Raw genomic sequence first — 12772 nt, 5'->3', positions numbered from 1 at the left:
GGTTTTGCCTCAGCACTTYTGACTGCTCCTGGACATTGACAAGCAAAGCACCAGCTCTGCCTCATCAACTGCCTGAATTCAGAGCTCTTGGTCTGTGCCAAGACAAGCTTTCACTTCTGCTGGACTACCTGTCCTGTTTGCTGCCCTACACTAGTTTTTTGCTGCCTGTCTGCTTGTCCACAGTTAACCAGGTGTTTTGCTGCTGGGTTGCATGACGTGGTGATTCCTGCTGCCTGCAGATCTGTGATTCTCATCCAGCTTTGTGCCCTTAGTGGTCAGATCCTTATCTTGATGAGATTATTGATATTTTTGAGCAACAGTCAACTCAAAGAAGATAAAATKAATTCTTGATCTCTAAACCATGGAGACTCCTTGTATGTGTGCTGTATCTATAGATTAACATACATGCTGCGCGCACACAAGGGATTTTGTAAGTATTGATCCATGAGCCCTGCTAAATAAAGCCAAGTGTACATTTTAACTGAGTAAGTTACAAGACTGTCCACTTGGGCCTTTGAAAAAAAAGCAAAGACATTTTGTTTCCTGCATTTATGATCACAATATGACACACCTAAATAATTCAGAATTTTTTTAGAAAAAATACCTACAGTGTAAGTGTAATTAATGGCAAGTATTTTTTACCTCCATCATGAAATGGATGAGTGTGGACTTATCAGACTTAAAATTTATCAGACTTAAAACTGAATGATGACACTTATTGGTTACTGATCTCTGAACTGTTGTGTTACATTTCATATGCATAATCACTGTTAGGCTCCATAAATGCTATTACAGCTGCTCTATTTGAGAGCTATATCATTTGCCATCATATAGTGTTTCCATCTGACATTATTTAGATAAGTGGAGACATTTTCATTTTACRGTAAAATAAGATTATTTAATTTTTCTTATTCTGTGCTCCCAATTTCCCAACCTCATTTGTCTGCTTTAAGTGTTTACATCTTTCTGCTTTCTATCTGCTCTCTATCATCTAAACTGGATGCATTTCAGGAGGGAAACTGTCTTCTACATTATCTGTCTGAAGCTGAGGTTAGATTGTCTGTGAGTGGCTGTATCAAACATAAAAGTATAACAAGAGTCCTGCAGTCTAACAGCCATGGATAGCTTAGTTTTATATTAGGGGTAGGATGAGTCATGATGTCTGCATCTGTCTAGTTTCACCTTCTAATCTACAAGCTTTGCAAGCATTACCGAGTTTTAAGCACCTAGCTGCTTAGCTTCCTAATTCTCCTTATGTAGTCACCAGAGAGATGCAAGYTCTTCCCAGAGCACAGTCCAGAGCATCTGCATTGGGGTTTAACTGGAACGGGTCCAAGCAGTGCCCTGTACCTTGAGGAAAGAGTGATTACAACATGCAAGGGCTGATTATGGGAACTGTGTTAAGGGCTGCTTTATTGCTGCTGGGTACTATCAAGTTACTTGATCTGTAGGTGAKCTTACCATATGAAATATAAAACAATGATTAGGAGAAAACTGCAGGCTAACAGTTACTTAGTATAAAAAAGTGGATGAATGGGGGATATATAGTTAATTTAATGGCAYAGTCATTTTAGTTGCAATTAAATAAAATATTTCAATGGCATTTATCTCCATTTTGCTTCCTAACACCATCAAAAATAAATACATAGTGTTTTAGCATTCAATGATTTTACTTCCTCACAGAACAAATCAGTGTAATTAGAATATTATTTCGATGGATATTTTTAGTATCTGTATACAAATAGCATTTTTCTTCTGCAATACATGGCAATTACATTTAGGCAAAGTCTTGCTTGTTCAGTATGATACAGACTTAATAAAAAGCACAATGTAATTAATATTGTAATCAACTTATTTCTAATATCTAATAAATATTGCAATTTATTAGATATTAGTGGTGTAGGTGTAGGAGATGAAGGAACTATCTAAATCATATACACAGTTCAATGATGTCTTGTGCCTAGGAATCCTCATAAAACATTTTTAAAACCACTTAGATAATTTCTTCTTTTAAATTCCTAAGATCATTGTGAAAATATCCCTGAAATGTTATGAATTTGCTTTTTAGTATAGAAATTATCTCTGTCATATAAAATTGCCATTAGATTTGGTACTTTATTATTTTTGGAGCAATCYGGCACTTTATTTTGTTTTAAACAAATTTTCAGAAAGGAACAATGTCACAGAAAGGAAATGRCACTATTTCAGTGCTCAGTCACCCTCAGACTTTGGTCCTATCAAACTAGAAGATAATATTTGGATTACTAAATTATGTGCTGAAATGAGAGTGGTGAYAAATAACAACCTCTCCCTGAAAAGCGGCAGTGAGTTTTTATTTTTAAAGAGCTATTTAGAGGCTTATGCTTGATATTTCTCCTCTGCAAGAAATTTGGAACACGTTTAGTTGATCCCYTTGGAATTGCATGTACTCTTAATTAAGTGTTAGAAAATTATTAGTAAAACAAAAATCTAACAGAAAAGCAAACATACTCAGTTTTATCTAGAAACCTGGTCATCAAAAATGTACTGTAAACTGCAGGTCTGAAGGTTTCTTATTTCTCATTTTCTCCTACAATCATTACTTTTGGCCATGGTTCCAAAGCAATACTCCTGAGTCACATCCTCAATAATTATGATTACAAATATTTCTCTAAAYGCTCTACTTCAGGCCAAAGAAGTCTGGGTAAACCACAATCCCAATATATKATTTCTCATACGAGATAATATTGGRCATAGAGTGTTGTRAAGCACTTTATGAACACTTCCTTCAAACATATGCTGCTAATGAAGCTACGTAATGATGTAATATATTTCAATAATTTTTATTCTCTTCAGCCAACATCCTTATGCTGATCTGATTCATTACTTGTCTTTTCTTTTGCTTCCTTTAGCTAAGTAGCCCTGCAGGAGGCAAGGGGCATGCATCTGACCAAATATAAACTCCTTTTAGTCAATAAAGCAAGCAAGTCTTCTTGGTGCACAATTAATTTTATCGTTACATGACTATTTAAAATTACACAAATTTATCTCACCCTGGAAGTGCTCATTTTTTGTGTGAATTATGGAGAAGCCTTGGAGGACCAGACACATGAACCAATATTGCAGATGTCTAATGTGGGGTTTGGTTTAAGATACCTAAATCCAGATGTCTGTAGATCTAACTGAAAGCTTAACATCCAGGTGCTGTTATMGTCAGAGAAGTCTGGATTAGGATTCAGTGTGGATGTCTGTTTTGGGGTGAACTGGATTAGTTCTTGAGGTTCAGTTCTCTGTACTGATCAACTCTCCAATCACTATTAAAGACACTCCAGGTACACAATGAACACACAATTACTAATGCATTAACACTTAATTTCAGTGCCTCAAACTACAAGTTGAGTCGTACTACTCCTGTCTTTCACTCATTTAATTTCACTTCTACATTTTAAAGGTTTTTCCTGGACTAGTCAAGTAATCTTRAACCCAGTTCTATTTCATCTTTTCTGCACAACTGAATATGCTTTTTGCTTTGGTTGTCTATAATAGTATCTCCATATCTTTAGCATCTTTGGATTTCTTTCATCTTCTCACAAGCCCTGTTTATCACCAATATAGAGCAATATTCATCAGTGCCAGAAAGTTGCTTGCATTACTGAAAAAATTCCCTAAAACATCTCTCACGTTACCATATTGCATGGTGGGCAGGACCTTATTTTCTCCTTCCCACACCTACACAAAGCTCATTTACAGGGCATGTTGATACATTTCAGATGGCAATATACTGACAACATTTTAAATTAAATTAAATGATAGCACATATAACTTTTTTTTTGTTGTTTTTCAATTTAAAAAACCAAACAAATGCCACAGGAGAAAAACAGAAAGTAGATGAACATCTAGAAAAATCACTAGCAACTTTTACATTTTTGATAGTTCTATTTCAGTTTTCCCCTTCTTGTTTCTACAAGCTTACTCCACTAGTTTTTATTTTTCTTTGCTCCTTTACAAAAATAATTTCTTTTCACAGCTTCTGTGGTCTTCAATAACTACTCCACATTACCCTATGACTATTCCTTTCATTCAAACACATAAATGAGTCACACCTTTTTTCATGCTTTACAGTCTCACCTCTCCTACCAGTCCCAATTATATCTCAATGTAATTTTTTTATTTCTTGCTAAAATACAGAGTCCCATTCTGTGAATGCTTGCTGGATAGCTATAAGTCTTGTGAGTTTATAAAGTAAGAGGTCCAGACCTTCCAAGACTTTTAAATGAAAATTGTAGGTATGCCAAGTTAAATTGTGCTGTATTTTATATTCTTTCCCATTCACTATTAACCTAGGAGCAGTTAAATTACCATGAACTCCTTTGGTATAGAAAATGATACAGTTCTTTTCTGCTTCTGGTGTTGACAATATGCAATAAGSTGGAAGCTTTAGTGTGAGCACCAGTGAAAATAAATACTTATTAGAAGTAGTCAAGAGTAAGGCATTTGGCCATTTATCCTACTGCAAATGTTTAAAATTTACATTAAAAAAGCCCATGTAAATGTTTCTTTTCACTGTTAATAAAAAGTACTAGTAAAAGAAAACAAATATTGGATTGCTAGTTTATTTCTTATCAGAACTCTTTAATTTTGAAATTTCAGGAATCAGTCTAGTGGCAAGTGTCAGAGTAAATAAATACTTTCTATACTGATCTGTGCCACTGTACAGCTGTATAAGAATTCCTTCAGTCTATAGAGTGTGCATTGTCACTTCCGCTCCCAGACAGGAGATCCAAGCTCACTTCAGAAGAAAAGTCCTTTCTTTTTATGTCATTGGCTGGGGAATAATGGCCCAAGAAGGGATTTTACTTGTGCATTTGTTCTGGTTGCCCAGAGAACTGAGTGCCCTAAAGCAGGGTAGCACCTTGGAAGYCAATAGCATTAGGACAGATTATGTCATCTGAGGAGCTGGAGTTGAAATAAATTGAGAAATTTGATTATAACCATGTCATTGTGTATCTGGAAAAATATKAGAAGACCTTCAATGTTTTACTGTGACCGCATGTAGATAGGATTTTTAATGCCTTAAACCTCCTTAATCGAGATCTTAGTTTTAAAAATTGTTATTCAACATCTTTGCCCAAAGTATTTTTATACTTGACATACCACAATTGTCACCTACTTTTCAGCAAATATGCACTGTGATTAAAGGGTATAATCCCCCAAGAGAGGGTTTTAATAATTTTAATTACCCTGGACTTAATAAAAAGACTTAAGGGATTTAATAAAAGGGCATTAGGAGATTGCCAAAGGGTTAAATATATATATTTTTATAAGAAAATTTGTAAAGCTTCTGTGGCTTTGAGGTGGGAAGGTGGGAAGACTTAGTGGGAAAAGAGGAGGAGGTGAGCAAAAGTCAAGATGAGGATTAGTGTCAATTAAACTTCCCTTTGAACCTCCTAACTTGCATATGCAGAACCTGACACAGCTGAAAATATCTGCAATTTCCTGGGCCACACAGACCAGAGAGGTTGTTGTACAGCTCACTGACCTMCAGGAAACTGCAAGGGAGCGAAAGAAAAGTATAAATCCAGCCAATCTTTTCTAGTTCAGTGCTAAGACATTTTAACTCTAGTCTGGGAGAGAAGATTTGAGGGAATGAGGGAATTTTGAGAGCCAGTACATGAATGTCTCAGGCCTCAAATATTTTGTTTGGGTTTGATCTACCTTAGATCAAAACTAAACAAATTCTCTGCCCTAATCTTCATCCTCTGCTCTTAAGTTTCAGGTTAGCATAGAATTCAGTGTTTTTCTAGTCTTCTAGGATATAATAAATGTAATAAGAGATGCAAGTGAAGATGAAAGTGAACCAATAATCTCCAGACAGGAAATTCTATRGCTCTTACAAAACAAGGCAAAATCCAACATGCAAACACCTAAAACATTGCCTCACTTCACCCTTATACTGAATTAAACCTCAAGTCTTATCCATAGAGATAAGGTGGAGATCCAAATGTAGATACCTGAACATAAACCAGCATTTCTCTTGAAGGTTTTGTTGGCTGGAAGTAAAATGAGTTGCTTAGATTTTCCAGTTGGGGTTAACACATACCTCTAATGTGTTTTCCATCTCCAAACACTACAGTCTTTCAATGCTGGGATAAATCTTTTCTCCTGTTTGTGGGCATTCCTGTAAGCCTCAGGGATAGACATTCTGCACAAGGAAGCACAAAGGAGTGCCTTGAGGCTTATAAAGCCTGTTTTCCTCTACATAGAATTCTGGATGGGAACAGACTTCTTCAACAATTTCATTTGACCATGCACATGATCCACATCTTATAACCCTTTTCTCTTCCCTCTGTCCCCAGAGACTACACCTTCGTGTGCAGAGAAATCTCGTGTTGGCATCAGCATTCCGAAATGAAARTTAAAAAGAATGCAAGAGAAGCAAATCTGTGCCCACCTTTATCAATGAAAACGCTAATAAAGCTTCAGATAAATGTGGCAATGTAACATTTAAAAAAAAAATGCCAGATTTTTTTTTCATATATACTGGTGTATATCTCTGCTTTCTTACTTCCCCCCTCTTTATTTGGGAGTGAAAGCTACAGAAACTTGGCCAGAGGCACTCAGCTTCTCCTATATTCTGTAAAATTCATGGGGATGTTCTGTACACTAAACAAATTATAATTTTGAGAAAGACMTTTTCTCTAGCATGAAGACATGAGGAGAGATGAGAAAATATGTATGTTTAGCCCATGCTCTGTTCATTGATCAAAGCATAATTGTTTCCTCACTTTTTTGAGATGTGCTAAAAATGCAAAGCAATAGCCATTTAAAAAATATTTTTGGCAAGCAGTGACTTGAGATGGCAAGAAAAATGGAGCAGCAGAAAARCTTGTCTATTTTAAATAACTGGTATCCTTAAGCAGTTCTTGTAGCAGAAATTATATAAAATGGAATTTTGAGAATTTTGAGCAGGTCCATGCAACCACACTAGCTTTGTTCTGAATTCCGTGAGGTTGTAATTCAAACACTACCAGGCAAAACATATGCATGATTCTGTTAATGAATGAAACCTAGAGGCTTTTAATGCTTCTGTGGAGAGGTTGATTCACTGCAGAGTAATTCAAGACATTGTTTCTGCTCTTGGCAGAAACAAATGTGCAAACAAATAAATTCCTAGGCATCTAACCTGCAACACAAAGCAGTTTGTTTGTTTGTTTGCTTGTTTTTAATACTGGGAGCTTCTCCTAAATGGTAAAGCTAGCTTTCAATTTTTTTTTTTTCTTTTGGCTAAGAGTAAAGAGCCTTTAGAGTGGAAATATAAGATATGAATTGTAAACCTTCTGAGGAAGGAACTGTGTCTTCCTTTATTGTGGACAGCAGTCAGCTCTAGTGAGTTTCCAGGTCTCTGAAAAGGTTCTCCAGGTCTGTCTAAATTGCAAAAACACATTAAAAATTCTGTCATATCTATACAAGAGCTGGTTAAAGCAGTGGGGGCTTTATGCACTGCTAGCATTTCACATTGGCTGTCTCCAGTACCCTTGTTTGTCTTGGTTGCTGGCCGAAGCCGGGGCTGTGGCACAGTCAGTGCACATCAAACTGTTGGCTGGTGCGGTTCCAACCCTCCCTGGCAGTCAGGAGTCACATTGGTTTAAATTGCTGTGCAACCACAGTTTAAATTATCTAATCTGAGTTAGGTAACTCAAGTTAAGAACACACCTTCCTTTGTGGTGTGTTTCAGCATGACTTTCATGTTGGTTTTATGTTTCCCACTAAAACAGAGATTGGTATGGAAAGTGAATGTACTCAGAGGAACACTACTGAGTTCCACCGGAGATTTAGCCTTTGGCTACAACAGGCAMAGCCCTAAGTCCTGAGAAAATTCCATATACTCCCTGTGACTCATTTCTGCATACCTTGCCCAGGCAAAGCTTCCACTTAATAGGATATTTTTAAAAAGGGCCAGACTAGCAGTTACACAGGATATAGCTGTCAGATTGTCAGATCAAGAAAAGTCAGTTGGCTTTCGGGGGGAGTCAGGGGGTACTACACAGTGTTTTCATAGCATAGGTAGTGGAAAATGTCCCTTGTAACAGTATTAGGGTTCAAAAAAAAAGGTGTGTAAAAATGCATGGGTTTTATTTTTAAGGTTTTTCATCAGTCTTGTCCTGCTTTGTATAAAGCACTTAAGCCCTGCTGTATGTTAAATACATAGGCAGTATTATGAACTTAAATTTCATTTCATTACATTTAAGCACACACTTCAATGATTTGCTGGACYGAATCCAGAATGCTTGCTGAATCAAACTGAAATACAGCTATGTCTGTTCTTCCTCCTTAAACAAACAAGCACTAAAAGAAATACAATAAAAAAAACATTCCCAGAGAAATCCTGTGCCACAGAAAGAACTGCTGCATTGTTGTGTTAGCAATTTGCCYAATGTTCAGTATCTGCACTGTTCATACAAGTGTAATGCAGCAGTAGTTAGGTAAACATTACAATTTTATTCTCATATTATACTGTTATAGTTTTGCAGAGGAAGAAAGCAAAATGTAAAAGGAAAGGAAAAAAGCTGGAAATGTCATTCCAAGTTGCTTGAGTCRAGCTAACGAATGATATTGCAGTCTTGACAGCAGCAGTGGAACCTTGAAAAAATCTGGATTCACTTCCCTGAGTGCACATCCAGGACATGCAMAGCAAGACTCAGCTCACAGAGCTASAGATGCTTCATCAARGCTAGTGAGTTAATGTCTATGTCTAGCATAAACTGTAAAATGAGGATAATSCTTGTTATTAAGGAAAATKTGTTGATTTTTTTCAAACATGCTGAAAAATATCCTGTTTCCTATTCTAAGTAGAACCTAGTCAGTGTATTTGGTTTTTACTGTGTTTTGTCACCAGGAGCATTACATGTGAAGTATTGGTAAATGAACCAAGAATAAAAAAGGAATAACAATTGGATAATAACAAAAATAATACCAAATACCTGTGAACCGAGCAGTGAAACAGCAAGATTATTTCCTACTTTACTGCACTATGAATCAGGACCTAAATTGCAGTGAGCTGTTTCTTTGGGGAAGGCAATTTTACTATTTTTCTCCACCTAAACATGCAATGCAGGGTTTACCAAAAATTTTTATGTGTACATGACCACACCCAAACAGAGGAATATTTTTAGGGCCTTTCACACTATGCTTTAGGTCTCTAGTAAATCTGTGATCTTCCACTGTCTGCATGGGAGTCATAAGTACTTTTCCATGGACAAGATTCCTTGGTATTTTGGACTGCCAAATGCTACACATGTTCTGCTCCCTGCTGCGCTGAGGTGGACAGGTAAGGTAGAAGAWCCAAGTGACTTGTGCAGAGCTATTGAAGAATAAGATTTTATAGCTTCAAAGTAAAAGCTTTTCGTTGGTAATCCTGTGTCCAAACTTCCCCTCCCCTTATGTTGCTTTCTTACCCAATTTTCTTTCAAAGAAACAAAATAGGTTAAAAAACTTTCTTTGAACTATGACCCATTCTGAATTTTCTGCATGACACTTGCGAGTTTTCCAGTAGTCTCTTAAGTTGCTCAACAGAGATGTGAAGCCCAACTGTATTTCCATGGAATCAGCCCTGGATACAATAGTCTTCTTGTCTAGGTGCAGAGAGCATGATTGGGCCTTGACAGAAACGTCTGGTTTATAAATATTCAGAAATGTAAGATTTTTTTGTTTGTCTTGAACTTCTTAATCTATTTTCTCTTTCTCTTGGTATTGTTGTTATTTTACTATAAATAATTACACCTGCAGAAATTAGGAATGTAATTAGAAAAATTAAAGAGGGGAGGACCGACTGAGCCTGTCCCAATTCCCACCAAAGCCCTATTGATTAAGCCTTTGGATTTGACAGATTATGTATGAGCTATCAAAGGAAAGAGGCCCTGGGCACTGGTGGTGGCAGTGGCATGTGATTGTCCCCACATTTACATGGCCTGCATGTATCCTGGAAGGGTTTTGATGGGGACAGTGGTCTGGGACAGCTGGGGATTAGCATGGGATGGAGAGCACTCCCAGTAAGGAGGGTGGATGTGGCCACCCCATGCTGGAAGGTGAGGGGACGTAGTTGCATCAGTGCAAACCGTTGTGCATAAACACACATGATGCACCATGCCAGGCTASTTTGGGACTCACATCCAGAGACAGCCCCCTGAAATTACGGTAATAAATATTAGCAATAATTTTTCATGCCCTAATGGACAAAGAGTCTTTCAATTTCAGTCTTTAGGATGTTTTTACAGCAACCAGACCCACCCAAATTTAGAACTCATCTAAAAGAGCTTTGTTTTTATAACAAGTAACTTAATTAATTGCAGCTCATGCTCATATGTGGTGCCAAGACAAGTTTTTCCAAGGTCAAAGGATGTCTCCTGCTGTCCTGGCATTTGGGCATTTACTGGTTCCAGCTGACAGAGCCAGGTATGAAATCCAGCCTCCAGTTTTGCCTTTCAGCTTTGTCTCTCGCCCCTGCACTGCTCTGGAACTGTCTTCCTCATTCCTTTTGATTCTTTGATGCAACAGGAATGTAGGCAGACAAGCTTACCTGCTTCCTTCCTTTTTTCTTAGAATTAGGTCTCAGATGTGAGATGCACAATGATCAATTGAAAGATTCTGTGTGGTGACCAGTGTATGGTATCTCTTAATTAGAACATCTTTTTGCACTCAGTGGACTTTCTTCAGTTCAGAACATTCCAAAGAGCATTACTACATTTCATAAATCATGATCATAATAAATATTCATTGCACATATATTATATCAAACTCAAAAGCTCCAGCTTTCCTTTGGATCTCTATAGGCCTACACATGACATATTACCATTAGAGATTACATACCTGGCATTTGGAGATATTTTTCTTAATTACTTCCCCCCATGCCTTCGGGTAAGCTCATGTCATTTTGCATACACACACACACTCCTGCAGAAAAGGARGAGACAATTCCATATGGTCCTTTATCATCAGACAAGGACATTTGTACTTTATGACACACAATTCCTTTAGAGACACTTAGTAAGTCAATATAATTATACAAGAACACACATTTCTGCTGGGGAACCGATTCCCAAGAGGTTTTGAGGAAAGCATGAATGCTTTTTGATTGTGTAATAAGAACCAATTGCTCCTAAAAGTTGTGAGATATTCCACAGAGACCATGCACAAGAARAGACATTGGTCCCAAAAGCATAATYTTGCAGGGAGAAAGGGCTGTGTTGTAAGAATCTGTGTTTTCTGAAGGCTTTGTGGCTGATAGGGAGCAGAAGACAGGACTGTATTCCAAGGAAGTGCTGCTTTTCCCTATAAAGTTTCCCTGAAGTCCAGACTTGCTGCCTGAATAGCAAGTGGAGTTTGTCACCAAGCTGAAATGACGTAGGAAAATATTTCAGCTTGGTGGGAAAATGCTTCAGTAAATTAGTGTTGGACTTAATAGGAGAGGATGGGTTTTTTTTATTTGTGTATAGAGACTGCTGCTGTATTTTTCCAAGTTTWTGACTGTGTCCACTCCTCTTATAAAGATTTCCTTGTTTGTGCACAGCCGTAGAGGTCTTACAAGTGAAAGAAATTCTTTCTGCTGAAGTGCATGTGAGAGAGGCTGCCTTTGCTCCCCAGGTGAGCAACTGCAGGACAGCTCAGCTACCTATAAAGAGGGTTTCAAGGTGTGTTAAATCCATGTGCTTTTTTAATAGCATGTTGGCATTATGGTTACATTTGAAAGCAGAATCAAACTGTAGGATGGAAATTTTGGTGTAAAACTGAGAAGAGTGCCCGCAGATGGGGACAGAACCCCCTCCATCTTCCAGAGAGACGAGGTACAAACTGAAGTATAATCTCTGACACACAGACCCAGGGAAGTGTTGAAAGCACTGTCTTSGGAAGTGYTCAAAAATCAYGTGGCACTTGGGGACACAGTTTAGTGGTGAACACAGTGGCGCTGGGTCAACAGTAGGATTTGATGCTCTTAAAGGTCTTCTTCAACTGTAATGATTMTATGGTTCTACGGTGATGGAGATCTAAAATTGTGGCAGGAGTGACTCATCAAATGTCCACGTACATCCACGTCCCATTATTTTAGCGCAAACCTTTACTATCAAACCCGCTCCTCCGCCTGGAGAAACAGGACCAAAATGGAGCCCGGGCACCTGCATGGCGAGASGGGGGACGGTGCCTGGAGGGGTGCAGTGGGACACAACACGCTTTTCTGTACCTTTTTGTGCACTTCAGGGTGTGCAGTTTTTGTAGGGGGGGAGGTGCGGGGGAGGGCAGGGATCACCGCAGAGCCCCTCGCCGCAGGCCGGCTGCGCTTCCAGCCCATTGTGCCGCCGTTGCCGCGGCGACCGGAGCAGCTGCGGCGGCCTTGGCTGCGGCCCCGGGCGGCACGGCCACCGCTGCGGGCCGTGTTTGCCAACAGCGGGCACACGGCCCCGGCCTGCGAGCAGCCGGCCTGGAGCCAGCCCGGGGTCTGCCCGGAGCCTGTCCAGGTTCTGTCCAGAGCCAGCCCGGAGCCTGTCCGCGCCCTGTCCGCCCCCTATCCAGATTCTGTCCGGGGCCTGTCCAGGTTCTGCCCGGAGCCAGCCCGGAATGTGCCCGGAGCCTGTCCAGATTCTGTCCGGAATGTGCCCGGGGTCTGCCCGGAGCCAGCCCAGGGTCTGCCCGGAGCCAGCCCGGAATGTGCCCGGGGCCTGTCCGCGCCTTGTCCAGGGTCTGTCCAGGGTCTGTCCGGAGCCTGTCCAAGTTCTGTCCAGAGCCAGCCCGTGCCCTGTCC

The sequence above is a fragment of the Malurus melanocephalus genome, unplaced genomic scaffold (assembly GCF_030028575.1).
Source record: "Malurus melanocephalus ecotype Western Australia unplaced genomic scaffold, MMel_1.1 scaffold_222, whole genome shotgun sequence".
In the NCBI taxonomy this organism is placed as follows: domain Eukaryota; kingdom Metazoa; phylum Chordata; class Aves; order Passeriformes; family Maluridae; genus Malurus; species Malurus melanocephalus.
Note: the sequence above shows the minus strand (reverse complement) of the source record.